At 42.6% G+C, this 16,535-nt stretch overlaps 1 pseudogene; it reads left to right on the top strand.

Moving 5' to 3' along the window:
• The first annotated feature begins 268 nt into the window (after positions 1-268).
• LOC126177633 (5S ribosomal RNA) lies at positions 269-386 on the top strand (annotated as a pseudogene).
• Positions 387-16,535: the final 16,149 nt, after the last annotated feature.

The following is a 16,535-nucleotide window of genomic DNA, read 5'->3' as shown; positions in this document are numbered from 1 at the left end:
TTCGATGAACCCTCTGCCAGGCACTTAAATGTGATTTGCACAGTATCCATGTAGATGTAGATGTTTGATGAAGGATAACCGACTTATTTTCAGTTATCACTCGTATACTGCTTCAGTGTTGTTTTTATTTCGGTATTTCCTTTGTGTGCTGTTCTGGTCTTGAAGACATTTTAGAGAGATGGTGTGGATCACCTTGTTTCTGTTGTCTTTGGCAACGTAGATTTATAACTACGTTTTTCATATTTCCTCTTTGCATGTTCTTAAGGTGGGCAACGGCCTTGCCGCAGTGTATACACCGGTTCCCGTGAGCTCACCGAAGTTAAGCGCTGTCGGGCGTGGTCGGCACTTGGATGGGTGACCATCCAGGCCGCCATGCGCTGTTGCCATTTTTCGGGGTGCACACAGCCTCGTGATGCCAATTGAGGAGCTACTCGACCGAATAGTGGCGGCTTCGGTCAAGAATACCATCATTACGGCCGGGAGAGTGGTGTGCTGACCCCACGCCCCTCCTATCCACATCCTCCTCTGAGGATGACACGGCGGTCGGACGGTCCCGATGGGTCACTTGTGGCCTGTAGACGGAGTGGTTATCTTGTTAAGGTCCGCCTTGATGTGTTCTCTTCTGTATTTGTTGATTAGTCTCAGTTGGCATTGTTCTTCGTTTTGCTGTTCATGTCTTGATCAATAAAAGATTCAAAACGTATGTGGAAAAAAATTAGTCAAAAAGGTAAGGAACATGTAAGAATACGCAAATTAAACTCCGCTCACAACTGCATTTTTATTCAGCTAGCAAGGACATATGGTACAGGTCAGTCTTAATTTTTTATGATACTTTGAGAGGCCGATGTCTTTTGTAATTTAATCAGGTATTTTTTTTACATTTGCTGTTTCTAAAACAACTGCAGATGTTGTGGAAATGGCACAACAGATAGATCCGTTAATCAATGAGGTAAACATCCGCAGTCACTAGCTAACAGCATTCAGCACCTGATGCATGGACGGGGACACACGCGAGGCTGATGGCGCCAAGTTAACTGTTCATTAGTGCAGCAGCCCTCTGACCACAGGTCGACCACCGACGGAAATGATGTTTGAAGTCACACTCAGTGGTACAGTTACGGGTTGGCCCAGTGAGCGAACAGACATGCCACCAAAGTTGATCGTGTTCTGAACAGCGTTCACTGGTGCTGCTGCCTGTTTGACTGCGGTAGGAAGAGGAAAGCTACCAAAGTTGATGATGCCTGCAATCTGGCTCGAAGATGGACCAGCTGGTGGCGCCCATATGCGGACAGGAACGCCACCGAAGGTGACAGTATTTGATGCCGAGCTCGATGGTGCTGCGGAACTGATGGTGTCTGCAGGTAGTCCCAGTGGTTCAGCCACTGGACCGATAGCGGCACAAGGTAGAGCGTCGACATCGGCGTCGACAGCGTCTTCTGGACCCTCGGCGTTGTTGACTGCCCCGACCTGTGCCGATAACGACATGAGTACTGCTGGTATCTCACAAAAAGTTGTTATACATCCACAATTTATTCCATTACTCTTTACTCATAAACCAGTTAGTTCAAGGAAAGTAATAAGATTTACGATAGTTCTCATTTATTGTTCCGACACCGTTGCACATTTTTGTCTACATATATTTGCGTCAGCAATCGTCTTGTCTACTCAGAACTAAAAAAAAATGGTTCAAATGGCTCTGAGCACTATGGGACTTAACATCTGAGGTCATCAGTCCCCTAGAACTTAGAACTACTTAAACCTAACTAACCTAAGGACATCACACAACACCCAGTCATCACGAGGCAGAGAAAATCCCTGACCCCGCCGGGAATCGAACGCGGGAATCCGGGCGTGGGAAGCGAGAACGCTACCGCACGACCACGAGCTGCGGACTCAGAACTACAGAACTTGAGGGGAAGTCGCTTTAGACCAAATCCTATAAGAAAGAAGACAGATACAGAGAATCAAACCCAAAGGCCAATTATCGAGCGCTCATGCGTGTCGGACACGAACTGTCTTTGAACTAAGATCGTTTGACAGTGAGGTCGTACATGTTAATCGTGTCCTGAGTCTTGACTGTGCCAGGTAATACTATGTCAGTCATGCTTCAGCGTGTATGAGCACCTGATAATGCTCTTCGGCCTCTAAACTAAGCAAATAAGCAAAATGTAGTTGTGAAATAATATCAGAAACAAGGCAGAAACAAAATTATTTAAAAAAAAATGAAGCAGGTTATGATGACTGAGGGCGTAATATTCAGATGCAGACGCTCTATTTCGAATGAATTACTTGTCACACTTCAGTTACAGCTTAAGTCACACAGCGGGCAGTTTCCACAGCGCTGGGAGCGCACTCATGACACCACCGTGTGAGTAATTACAGGAAATAACTATGTTCCATATTGCTTATGATCCTGAGCTTTCTCTTTCCAAAGTTTTTGCCGAGTGGAGACCCCACATCTGGGCACAAAGCACCCGGATACTTTACTGGATGTAAGTAAACATTATGACCAGACTTATAGGACACGTTCCTCATACCGGGGAGAAGAAAATATGTAGTGTGGACGTGGATCCGATTACGCCATTTGTCCCTGTCAATTTACTGCAACTCCTCATAGTATATTAACCGTGGGAGCACACACCAAATCAACACATACTAGGCGTAGCCCAGGACGTCCGTGAATCAGTTGTTCAAAGAACCGTCCGTTAACACTGATACGTCCATCATTCCGCATTCGAAAAGAAACATAGATGCGCTGAAGCCTCCACGTGAGTTGTAATATTTCTGGCTTATTCAGCCATCATATGAGGCTCCAGGAAGCTATTCCCAGGGCAGTGGAGATGCAAGAAGCATAGAGATGACGCAATGTGGGATGAGGTACCGGTGACAGATGTTAGATTCGGTACCATTCCTATGAGAAAGGCCGCCTGCATAATGCTGCTGCTCTGTGATTGGCTGCTGTGTTCGGCGGTAGGGCGCCAAAACGTTAAATTTCAGTTGCTATTATTAATTAAACCGGTCATCCAAATTACATCATTTTTTTAAATAAACATCTCCCAACAGCCAGCTATCAATCAATCATTTCAAAATTGTTAAAATCAAAGTATTACTAAAACAAAAGACTGACGATATTACTGCCGATGCACTTCGGTGGCGCTCGGGTCACGCCTTGCTGGCTTGGCGCGCGAAGTGTCTCGGGCAGTCCGGCTCTCCAGTTCTGACCGTTCCAGTAAACAGACATGCTGTCCGTTATAGCAGTATTTGTTTCATGAAATTTTATTTACTACAGTTCCGACCGTCTCTAGGTACAGACATGTTGTCTGTAATAGTAGTATTTGATTCATGTAAGTTTATTCTCCAGTTCTGACGGTTCCAGTTATTTCAGCCAGATATAATGACTGTGGAAAGATTTGTTCAATACGTTGTGATCAAGAATAGTTTCTCGCGTCTATATCAATAAAAACGCGACTGGCATCCCAAATGAGTTATAGTTTATTCGTAGCAGCAGTTCCTTGCGAAGTTAATTTCAGCCTCAATAAAAAGAATCCACGACCTGCGTGCTGTTTTCTGCGCTGGGGACATCATCATCATGAAGACAGCAGGTTAGTGAAGTGTACAAGAACTTATGTATTCCACACCGGGCAGTGGAAACAACTAGGCACCTCATGTGTACTGCATGCACAGTACAAATGTGCTCAGTGACAACGTCATCTGCAGTAATGCATAGGAGGTAAAGAAGGATGAAAGTATTAACACTATCTCACTTTTATTCTTATTTTTCTTGTCGTAGAGTCCTGCGTATGATTTGGAAGTTTTTCAAAACACGATTTGAAATAATGCAACTTATTGTATGAAGTCATTGCCGTAAAGAAGTTCGTAAGAGTTTCGAGTGTTAAAAATCGGCTACAAGCAATTGCATTTCTCGCGCTTTAGCCTAGATATATTTTTGTGGTAGTTTTCCTTTGATGCGTTAATTAGAGCCTACTATCTCCTCACTAGGTCGAGGAGAGTACTTTGTCATATTACGAGGGAAATGTTCACTAACAATTGTATTTGAATGTAGAATCTTTGGTTGAGTGGTGTGTGGTTGACCTGTTACTGTTATATGGCAGCACCAGGTGAGTCAGAGGCACGGCACAAGGCTACTGCAGTGATCTTTAAGCGGACGTGGGGGTAGCTCGGCAAATTATAGCGGCTCAGCGATTTGTAAATTACGATGTGGTAAGTGGAAGAGCGTGCTGCCGTGTGATTAAGAAAGCGAGGCAAGAGGGCCCAGGAACTATATTAAGGTAAAACTTAACAGATTCACTGAAATCATTAAAACTGCCTCTAGACTTGCCACAAAAATCTCCATTCAGTGTAGATTTCTTGATACCTAAGCGGACTCACTAAAATTATTGCTATATGTATAAAATTATTATTGACATATTAATTAAAAATTTCTTATGAAATCAGTAACAAATGATACAGATACTCAAAATAACATGTGACAAACAGTTATGTAGCTCTTGGTGCCGAGAATGACTATATTTCTGTTATTGTTAAAATAAATACACAAACAACTGTAAATGATTTATTAAATAATCAGCATAAGTATGCCAAAGCAAGGATTTCTGCACATGCACTGAAACGATTATCGCCAGCAAGAGAGCGATATTGTTTTATCCTATCAATCCATTTCTTTAAAGAGATTTTGGTGACTTAGTGTATATGAGATTGTCATTTGACAAGCACTGGATACCAGCATCGAGGAGAACATAAAGTCGACAGTTTGACTCGGTTTTATGCAGTTTCGTCTGAATCGTACAACAACCACAAGCTAACACTGGAATGCTTAAATAAATCTAGAGAAGTTATTAGTAGTCTATAACAAAGGTAATGTGTATACCAAATGCGTTGGTGATGATACTCAGAGAAAAGCGTTTCTTGGTTGGTTTTGGATGCATCAACGTCTTTCGGAGGGCAGATGATTAGAATGTAATGTAAGACAAGACTGCTTCCTGAAGCTAATGCTATGAATATTGTTATAACTAAAAGGGCTCTTTGGAAAGGTCTGATCGCTTCCGAAATGGAAACCACTGTGAAAATCAAAAATGTTTCATTTGTAATAGTTAGCTACACCTTGTACCTACTTTTCTATGTAGTTGCCACTCCGATGTAGGCATCTGTCGTAATGTTGTACAACTTTCGAATACCCTCGTCATAGAAGGCAGCCACCTGCGCTTTCCGCCAATTCTCTACGCTGGTCTAGAGCTCGTTGTCTGTGCCAAAATGTTCTCTTCATAGCCAGCGGTTCATGTCAGCAGAGATGAAACTCAGAAGGAGCGAATTACGCACTTTATTATGAGTGATCTAAGACATCCCATCGGAAACGCTGCAGGAACATGTTTATTGCCCCTGCTGAGTGTGGACGTGAATTGTCATGAAGAAGGAAATGCATGACAGTTATGTTACGTGGGCTGCATGAAGGCAGGCCAAATCTCTCACTGGGCCGTCATACTTTTTATTCAGGCATCTCTACGTGCTCACTGAGCTCTCAGAACTGATAAGAGCGACGTGACGCGATCGGCAAGCGTAGTGGAGACACGGCCTACACGTATGTGCAGAGCTTGAACAGTATTTTTACTGTGGTTTCCATTTTGCACCCGTTCGGACCTTACTTTTCGATTTTTTTATGTAAAGTAGGCTTACCTAACTCTAAGCTGTAAACATTAATATTATATTGATAATAATTACTGTAGAACTGTCTAATCACATCCAAATAAAATAGGTTATTTTTTCTGTTTTGCTTTACGGAAATGCAAGTAATACTTCAAGATGTACTTCAGACACAAGCATGCTAATGTGCAGTCCGCTTGGCTGTGGTACAGAAAAAAATTTGATAGCATTTAAACGTTGAGCTGTTCAGAGGAACAGGTGCTGTAAAAGTTCGTTACACAGGAGAAAAAAGTTATGTGTTTAATCTTAGAGCTAATTTCTCACCTTACTAAATTCATCCAGTGACAGCTGTTGTGGAATCACAGCATTGTTGACCGGCCACTTTGCGAGAACCGCACCCTGTACTGCGCCCATAACATTGTTGGAGAGAGCAGTAACGCCAGGTGAGAATCTATGGCCTGGAAGATCCGCAAACGGACTGCTTATGGGACGACCAGACATGGCGTTGTTGGAGCTGGGAGGTGAGCACATCGCTGTCAGGGGTACGTTGACGATGAACGTGTTCGCTGGATGGTTGTAGAGAAGCCTGCTGTAAGGCCAGAAATTGTAGGCATTCTTCAGGTTGAGAACAGTAGTGGCAGGTGCAGCAGGAACAAAGTGACTGGTGGGATAGCGAGGGAAGACAGCAGGAGAAGAATCTGCGTGCGGGTGTGCGGACGGACTTGGTCGAACGTTGCCGACGGGGAGATCCCCAAAGGAGGTGCTGTCAGGCGAATCGGCTCTGGGATTGTTGAGCGATGCAGTAGAGCTCTCTATACTGGCAATATTATCTGGACTTTTGGAAACGCTTTCTTGAGTCTTAACAGAAGAAGTAGCTAGCAAGTTACTTAAAGGATAATTCTGAAAGTCGTTGCTGGCAGGTAAGTCATCTTTGGCCTTGTAGTCGGACTGTGAAACACCGGAGGTTTGAAATTTCGGGAGATTATTTGTATTCGTAACAGATGGCGATTTTGGAGGGGGACACACAGTGCCAGGTAAGGGCAGTTTACCACCAGAAGAGAGATCCGATGAAGTGTTGTCGTCCATCATGCTCTCAGAGGGGCTGCAAGGTCTTTCGAAGGAAGGAGCCGAGTTAGAAGTTTCGGAGCTATCAACATCCTGAAGACTAGCAGCAGTCTTAGGGGTTGACGACTTTTCAGACGGGGTTCTGGAGCTTGCTGAGGGCAATTTGTCACCAGAAGCGAGGTCTACCTTTCGGTTGGCATTTAACGAGCTCTCTGAGGAACTGTCAGGCTTTTCGGCAGAAGGAGCCGAGTTGGACGTTTCGGAACTATCGGTAACTTCGAGACTAGCGGTGGTCTTAGGTGTTGACGACATTACAGAGGGACTGTTGGAGCCAGCTGAGGGTAATTTGCCACCAACAGCGAGACCTATCTTACGATTGGTGTTCGGGTTGCTCTCTGAGGAACCGTCAGGTTTTTCAGGGTAAGGAGACAGATCGGACGTTTCGGAACTATCAGTATTCCGGAGGCTAGCAGCATTCTTAGAAGTTGGCGAAATTTCAGACGGGCTATTGTAGCCAGCTGAAGGCAATTTACCACCTGTAGCGAGATCAATCTTGTGGCTGGGGCTCAGCTTGCTCTCTGAGGAACTGTCAGTCTTTCCGGTGGAAGGAGACGAGTTGGCCGTTTCGGAGCTGTCAATATGCTCGACACTAGCAGCAGTCTTAGGAGTTGATGACGTTTCAGACGGGGCTCTGGAGCTTGCTGCGGGCAATTTCTCACCAGAAACGAGATCTACCTTTCGGTTGGCATTTAACGAGCTCTCTGAGGAACTATCAGATTTTTCGGCGGAAGGAGACGAGTTGGACGTTTCGGAACTGTCAGTACCTTCGAGACTAGCGGCGGTCTTAGGAGTTGACGACATTAGAGACGGACTGTTGGAGCTAGCTGTGGGTAACCTGCCACCAGAAGCGACGCCTACCTTGCGGTTGGCATTCAGTTTGCTCTCTGAGGAACTGTCAAGTTTTTCACGATAAGGAGACAAATTTGACATTTCGGTGCCGGCCGTTTCAGATCGGACCGATTCACTATTAACTAATGCGGCATCTACTTTTTGTACGACAGCTCCAATTCTGTCTTTTAGGATGACAGCGCCGGATGTCCCTCGTTTTGGTGAACATGGTGAGTGTGCATCTTTAGCCATGCCACCAGGCCTGGCGAAGGCAGCTGCAAGCACTGCACCTAGAAGAACCTGTAACAAAAACGAGTCACAGTGGTGTTCACACAGTTGGTTAGCGAAATGAGACTATGATACTTCCGTTATGAACAGAAGATCTCCTTATATGACAAACCATTTATTACGTGAGTAATGATACGAAATACAACCCACGGCCATACCTAATGCGTGTACACATCCAACACACACACACACACACACACACACACACACATACACACTGACACAGACACCAATCTGAAAATCTGAAGACATTGTTTGTTTGTATAGTGGTACAAATATAGAGTTATTGTGAACTTAGTTTTTGTATTAAGGCAATGAAACATTTCTTTACCTTGCAAGCGGTTTCTAAACCGCATGGAAGTCTGATTTCTGTTTTTAATTTTCCTTGCATAGGAAACACCTTCTCTATCACTTCAATGATGTCTCAAATAAATAATCCTGTGGCTTTTTTACTACAATTGTCAAACACTAAAAACGATAACCCTTTTTTATAAGTGGATATTTTTAAGTAGTTTCTTGAAGAGCATGATCTGCTGTGACTTTAGCTGCCATTGATGTTTTTCTGAAGAAGGAATACGAGTGGCAGTACTTGTCATATGTACGAGGGGAAGTCAAAAATAAAGGGACTTTCCCGATTTCTCGACGTAGGGCTTGGTAAAACTGCTAGTAACCAGGCCTGAAATATTGTCGTCTGCAACAATTCTATTCACCGTGTCACTTTCCGTCACTCGCGTTAGTTGTTCTATTCTGGCAGTTCGTGAAACATGGCAGCTCCATTGTCGATCTGCACCAAAATGCAAATGAGAGCACTGTTTCGTTTTTTGTTTCCGGAAGGTGTTAAATCTGCGGAATTTATTCGTTGAACGCAAGCGACCTATTGTGACACCAGTTTATCACGAAGCGGATGGAGCGCTTCAAACGGGAAGAACTTCTCTATGTGAGAAGGATAAGTCGGGCAGGCCATCGACGTCAACAACTGGTGACAATTTGGAAGTTGTTGAGAGAATTGTGATGGAAAACAGACGAATCACAGTGGATGAAAGCGCTAATACTTTACTTATCAGTCATGGTTCAACGTATTCCATCTTAAACGGCTGGCAAAATTTTCGGGAAGTATGTGTAATGTGGGTACGGAAAGAATTGTCAGTGCAGCATAAGGCACAAAGGAAGTATGTCTCTCGTAACATTTGGCCCGTTATCATGGCGAGGGAGATGGATTCTTACTATCGTTACTATACTATCGTTACTATAGACGAAACGTGGGTGTATCATCACAAAGTGGAAAGTAAGGCTGCGAGCATGGTTTGGAAACACCCATCATCACCACGAGTTAAAAAATTAAACGTCCTCGATCACCCCGTAAAATTACGATAACGCTATTCTGGGACGTGGAAGGCGTGATAGCCGTTCATTTCACCCTAAGAGGCGAAACTGTGAACAGTGAGAACCATTGTGGCGTGACGCGAAACCTGCAGTCAGATCCAAAAGTCGCGGAAATCTGCGGAAAGGTGTCTTCCTGCAGCAAGTTAACACTAGGCCATATTTAGCCAAGCGAACGGCCGAAACAAATTGAATTGCTGGAACACCCGCCATACCATCCAGACCTGGCCCCAACGATTTCCATATGTTTGGATCTTTGAAGGAAGCGCTCAGGGGAAGAAGATTTGCAACCGGTGTAGAAGTTACGATGCAGTGCAAAATTTGTTATAGGTGCTACCAAGAAAACTTTTTCACATTGAATTAAAAGATTTGTGAAACGCTGGACAAAGTGGCTTGAAGTAAAGAGAAGTTATGTAGAAATATAACGTATGTTTCAGCTTTCTATCATTAGAATAATTATTCCTTTCCTCAAAAGTCTCTTTGCTTTTTGATTTCGCTTGCGCACAAGAGTAGAGTGTTTTATTAAAGCCGGCCGCTGTGGCCGAGCGGTTCAACGCGCTTCAGTCCGGAACCGCGCTGCTGCTACGGTCGCAGGTTCGAATCCTGCCTCGGACATGGGTGTGTGTGATGTCCTTAGGTTAGTTAGGTTTAAGTAGTTCTAAGTCTAGGGGACTGATGACCTCAGATGTTAGGTCCCATTGTGCTTAGATCCATTTGAAAAATTTGTTTTAAAAAAATTATTTTGGGTATCAGACTGCGTCCTTAAAAATACTAAAAACGGCTAGAGCACCGATGTCTCAACCGTCTTTGCAGCAGTTCTCTTGAGGCAACTTACAGAAGATTTATGGAGTACTTCGGGTATTTAGCGTAGCAGCGTCATTGTTGTCCGTGACGAATATCGTTTAAGATGCTCGTGTAAATGTTTCGTTTATGCGTATGTCATCCGTCAGGTATTAACTAAGACTGTTTAGACGTCAATCGCGGTTGCACTGTCTGTTACTATTCACTCTATAAAGTCATCTTTTTCGGAGCGTTTTAGCTGTCTACTTGAAACTTTGCCCTGAGAGACAGAATGATACCAGAAATTTACCATTGTATTCAATCATGAGAGAGCCTCGGCGGTACTGATAGGAGTTTATAACGGGAACAGTGACGGGTTGAAGCGTGAATTGGAATTTGTAGGAGGCAAGGTGATGTTCTAGTGTAGTTCGTGCGTGTTTGCTTACACGCGCGCCAGCGTGAAGCAACAAATAGCACATCACGCTAATAAGCAGCAGACACGCAATTGAACACTGGTGCTAGTGCAGATTGTAATTCATTGCTTCAGCCAACATCACTGTTGGAGACAAAGGTATGTCTCAGGTACATCAACGATATATGATTAATATCATGTCACAATTTTTTATAACTTTCTAGCATGAAACTTCAATTGGCTACGCGGAGAGTTAGCACTATTTACCTTTATCATCACCTTCCGTAAACAGGCGTAATCAACAAATTACGTAAACGACTGTAAACGCTTAGATTAAATACTATCTACTCAGAGTCTTCTTTAGAATTAACATTTTGATAGCATCGACAACTCTTCGAATTCTCAGTGAAGGTGCACATTTATTGGCAATGACGAACAACCACATTCCTCGTAACGTTACTAAAATGACTTATTCATTGTGAGATGTATGTTTCCTTTAATACAAAAGCTCCAATATTCTGAGCACGAGTGTTTTGTAAGTAATTTCTTCGATGGCACTTTCCTAGCTTTCTACCAATCTGTCACATACACTGAGGGTATATGAAGGTACCATTTCGTAAGCCTACAAGCGGTTGGATCCAGATGTCTGTATGAGTTCACCGATTCTAAGTGTGACTCATTAATATTGTAGTGTTAAGAGACAATTGGGTGTTTTTCTTTCTTTTTCTTCTTCTTTGTTACGAGAAGAAGTGTACATATCTGACCATTTAGAGCAATGTTAGCACCATTTTCAAATCGTAGGAGACAAGTGAATATTTGTTCGGCACTTCTTACACATTACTTCGTTAATATAACTCTTCGTAATGTCTGAGGTTACCATCAATATTTTCAGGTTATTAATATTCAACAGGAAAAAGTAAGTGTACTAATACACTTCACTGCGATACATCTGAAATTACTGCACTGTCGATGATTCTTCATTCCAAGGTAACACGCTTTATCATTCATACAAGAAATCCTCAATCCAGTCACGAACTCCGTTTGATTTGACATACGTTCGTAATTTCGGAAACAACCGAATGTGTATTATAAGTCAAGTGCTTTTCGGAAGACAAGAAGTGCTGCATCTACTTGTCCCTTTGACCCATGGCTTTCAGAATGTCACACAACAAAAGTACCAGTTCAGCTTTACGTGATCAATACTTTAGTAATCCATACTGGTTGGCACGGAGGTAATTCTATTGGAGATACCTCATATATTTGCTCTCCGAGTATGTTCTAATGTGACAAGGTCCTTCATTAGCTACAGTGTCAAGTATCTTTTTACATTATGATATCAATAAATTTTACACGTATATTTCCCTCGTTAGCAGTGCGAAACAAGCTGTCTAACGTACAAGGGCAGGAAACATCAGCAGAGGACATTACAGCTGCCAACTATCCCGTTTCTACATCTACATCTACATCCATACTCCGCAAGCCACCTGACAGTGTGTGGCGGAGGGTATCTTGAGTACCTCTATCGGTTCTCCCTTCTATTCCAGTCTCGTATTGTTCGTGGAAAGAATGATTGTCGGGATGCCTCTGTGTGGACTCTAATCTCTCTGATTATATCCTGATGGTCCCTTCGCGAGATATACGTAGGAGGGAGCAATGTACTGCTTGGCTCCTCGGTGAAGGTATGTTCTCGAAACGTCAACAAAAGTCCGTACCGACCTATTGAGCGTCTGTCCTGCAGAGTCTTCCACTGGAGTTTATCTATCATCTCCGTAACGCTTTTGTGATTACTAAATGATCCTGTAACGAAGCGCGCTGCTCTCCGTTGGATCTTCTCTACCTCTTCTATCAACCCTATCTGGTAAGGACCCCACATTGTTGAGCAGTATTCAAGCAGTGGGCGAACAAGCGTACTGTAACCTACTTCCTTTGTTTTCGGATTGCATTTCCTTAGGATTCTTCCAATGAATCTCAGTCTGGCATCTGCTTTACCGACGATCAACTTGATATGATCATTCCATTTTAAATCACTCCTAATGCGTACTCCCAGATAATTTATGGAATTAACTGCTTCCAGTTGCTGACCTGTCACATTGTAGCTATCTGTGTATTCGCAGCACTTTACAGTTGTCTATATTGAGATTCAATTACTATTCCCTGCACCATGCGTCAATTCGCTGCAGATCCTCCTGCACTTCCGTACAATTTTCCATTGTTACAACCTCTCGATATACCACAGCATCATCCGCAAAAAGCCTCAGTGAACTTCCGATGTCGTCCACAAGGTAATTTATGTATATTGTGAATTGCAACGGACCCACGACACTCCCCTGCGGCACACCTGAAATCACTCTTACTTCGGAGGACGTCTCTCCATAGAGAATGACATGCTGCGTTCTGTTATCTAGGAACTCTTCAATCCAGTCACACAATCGGTCTGATAGTCCATATGCTCTTACTTTCCGATACTATAGCACAATTTTTTCTAGTCAGTACCTTCTCAATTCGTGTAAAGATGACAGGCAGTTCTGAGCTATCATATATCATGATATGGGTAATAAAAGAAAGCGTGCCAGTGCTTTTTTTAGGTTGCACATTCTTATGTATTATGTAGCGTTAATGCATTAATTAGAGATTTAACTCGTTGAAAAATTGCTTAAATTTTTATTACTTGTAAAATGTGTGGTGCCTTTAAGACAAAAGAGAACTGTGACTTAGAAACACTGTGCCATAAGGATACAGTGAAATTAACCAAATACTGCTTGTTGCGTGAATGTGTCAGGTACTCACCAGAGTCTTCATGTCTGCTGACATGTAATGCCGACGCTGTGCTGCCTCAGCCTGTTCAAAGGACTTAAATAGCGCCAGCCAGCACCATATCACTTCTCGTTTTATCATTTCCAACGCCTCACGCGTGCTCTGCGCTGTGGAGCGCAGGAATGTCAAACATCAGTTGATAAGCAACGTTATCCTACTCTCGTATCGAATCGCTAAGAATCTAGACGTAATTTGATAAGCTCTCTCAAACACCCACTCTTTTATTGGCAGTATATAAGGGATTGACCGTCTTTCTCGCTGTTCTGGAGGGTAGTCCTTTCTTCTTTGTTTTATTATCTAACAAACGCTTCAGTCACGTATTTTTAATTGTTTTAGCTTCTGTTTATCATCCTGCCTATTGGTGTCAATGAAAAAACTGGTAGGGTCCACTGGTGACAATAACAATCGAAATAGCAGGTAGTTCTGCATCTACATCTACATCTACATGATTACTCTGCAATTCACATTTAAGTACTTGGCAGAGGATTTATCGAACCACAATCATACTGTCTCTCTACCATTCCACTCCCGAACAGCGCGCGGTAAAAACGAACACCTAAACCTTTCTGTTCGAGCTCTGATTTCTCTTATTTTATTTTGATGTTCATTCCTACCTATTTAGGTTGGGCTCAACAAAATATTTTCGCATTCGGAAGAGAAATTTGGTGACTGAAATTTCGTAAATAGATCTCGCCCCGACGAAAAACGTCTTTCCTTTAATGACTTCCATCGCAACTCGTGTATCATATCTGCCACACTCTCTCCCCTATTACTTGATAATACAAAACGAGCTGCGCCTTTTTTTGCACCCTTTCCATGTCCTCCGTCAATCCCACCTGGTAAGGATACCACACTGCGCAGCAATATTCTAACAGAGGACGAACGAGTGTAGTGTAAGCTGTCTCTTTAGTGGACTTGTTGCATCTTCTAAGTGTCCTGCCAATGAAACGCAACCTTTGGCTCGCCTTCCCCACAATATTATCTATGTGGTCTTTCCAACTGAAGTTGTTCGTAATTTTAACACCCAGGTACTTAGTTGAATTGACACCCTTGAGAATTGTACTATTTATCGAGTAATCCAATTCCAACGGATTTCTTTTGGAACTCATGTGGATCACCTCACACTTTTCGTTATTTAGCGTCAACTGCCACCTGCCACACCATACAGCAAGGTTTTCGAAATCGCTTTGCAACTGATACTGGTCTTCGGATGACATTACTAGACGGTTAATTACAGCATCATCTGCGAACAACCTAAAGAACTGCTCAGATTGTCACCCAGGTCATTTATATAGATCAGGAACAGCAGAGGTACCAGGACGCTTCCCTGGGAGTTACCTCTCTGTTTTCGTTCCTTCAGCATCAAAAGGGATTACGCATAGCAGTTCTGAAAATACCCGCCACTGTCCCTGTTTCTTAACCCAGACTGGATTAGAAAATATTTACGTCCACTAGGATACGGCACATTAAGATACAGAGTACTGTCTTCTAGAGAAAAGTTAATTAAAGGATTTTAAAAAAGGATTACTACGTACCAGTTACCGTAGCAAGCACTCACCTGACATATTAAATCTTCAGGTTTCTGCAATTGTAAAACTTTGAAACATGTATAAGAAGGCGTCCTTGTTTACGCATAAGGGAAAGTTTCAAGGACAAAAACCGCAGTCCCTATGTGTTTACCCGGTGTTCTGAAGATCAACATTTAAGAATAAAGTAAGAATATTCATGTAGGTTGGCAGCATACAACGTCATATTTGCATTTTAATCTTCTTTACGCTACGTATACCAGACGAAATAACTTATTTAGCTGTCCGATGAATATAAATTACTCGCCCTGCGTTAATTACACTTGTGAACCATATATAGTACAGAGTAGCTAAATCGGGCACAGAGTTTTACTTGACGCAAGGTCGTCTTGCTAACAACATTTATAAATAAAGTCATGCAGCTGGTCAGTAGGGGCAAATCTCGTTACATTCAACTAAGAGAAAAGGTTTCTGTAAAATAAATTTTAAAGTTATCATCTCAGAAAGAACGAGCAGCGAAGAAACATATTCAAATTCGTGATGTAATTAACTGAAACTGAATTGAGTAATTGCTATCATAGCTCGAAAAACTAAAGTCCTGACACCGATTAAAATAACTTGATAATATGTAGATCAAAGTTGTCGACTCTATGTGAATAATTCCCGTCTCCAGTTTGTGCTGCTCTCTTTGAGGCAACTTGTACAAGAAACAGAGGAAAAATGTCGCGGCGTAACTGTCCCTTCATTCAGGTCTTTTCATGGAAGAGACACTGAGAAACTGTTGAATAAATATAATTGTGGAACAAAAGAATGCAGTAATAAGACCTTGTGCAGGAAGTGAACTCAATAAATCTTAACAGTTGTAGGGCGCTAGAATCTTAGCGTAAAACTTTCAGAACGACATGAACTACATTTTCCAAATTGACGTCGAAATTATCAGAATATACATTATCGTAAAATGAAGAACTCATACGTAGAACCAATTGTCCCACATTAACTAGATATTACTCTTCTAACAGACAGGTTGAACACACTGAGTATAGTTTTAATCATAGACACTGCCACAGTATGTCCACAAAATCTGGAAATGCAGCGCATGACGAAAAAACTGGAGCACCGGAAGACATGGTCGGATGACAGTGTGTCACGTGACAGGTAAACGGCCAACACAGTGCACCAGTGCAGTACGTGTTCGCTTAATCTGCCCGCCAGAGATGGCGTCGCCAAACGTCTGGTTTCCTAAACCGAACACAAGAGCGATACAAAATTTGAACATGGGACGGTAATAAGGATAACCTGAATAAGTGGCTGAGCGGTGTCGTGCGCTGTCAGCTACGCTGTGACAACAATTGACAGTAATTGCCGTTTGAATTTGCATAGGACGTCCTGAATGGCTAACTTCAATACAAATTAATTCGAAAATGGCGCAACGTATTAATTTTTTTCTTACAAACTATTTCTAAGCACAATCCACCCTGCAACTCCATTGTACTCTTTACAGGCCGTTTCTGAGCAGCCTGTGTATTGTTTTACTCATAAATGGGTGGAAAGGCTGGTTATTGTTCAAGTAGATGATGGGGTACAAATCACTGAAAACTGTAACAACTGTAAAATAACGAGGAGTATGCTTCTGTAGACATCAAATGTGGGACCAAAAAAAAAGAACTAGGCGTACTAAAAGACAAACGAGACAGAGATTCATTGGGAGATTTCTAAGGAAATGT

Source organism: Schistocerca cancellata, chromosome 3 (genome assembly GCF_023864275.1).
Source record: "Schistocerca cancellata isolate TAMUIC-IGC-003103 chromosome 3, iqSchCanc2.1, whole genome shotgun sequence".
Classification (NCBI taxonomy): Eukaryota; Metazoa; Arthropoda; class Insecta; order Orthoptera; family Acrididae; genus Schistocerca; species Schistocerca cancellata.
Note: the sequence above shows the minus strand (reverse complement) of the source record. Positions and strands in the feature narration are given on the sequence as shown.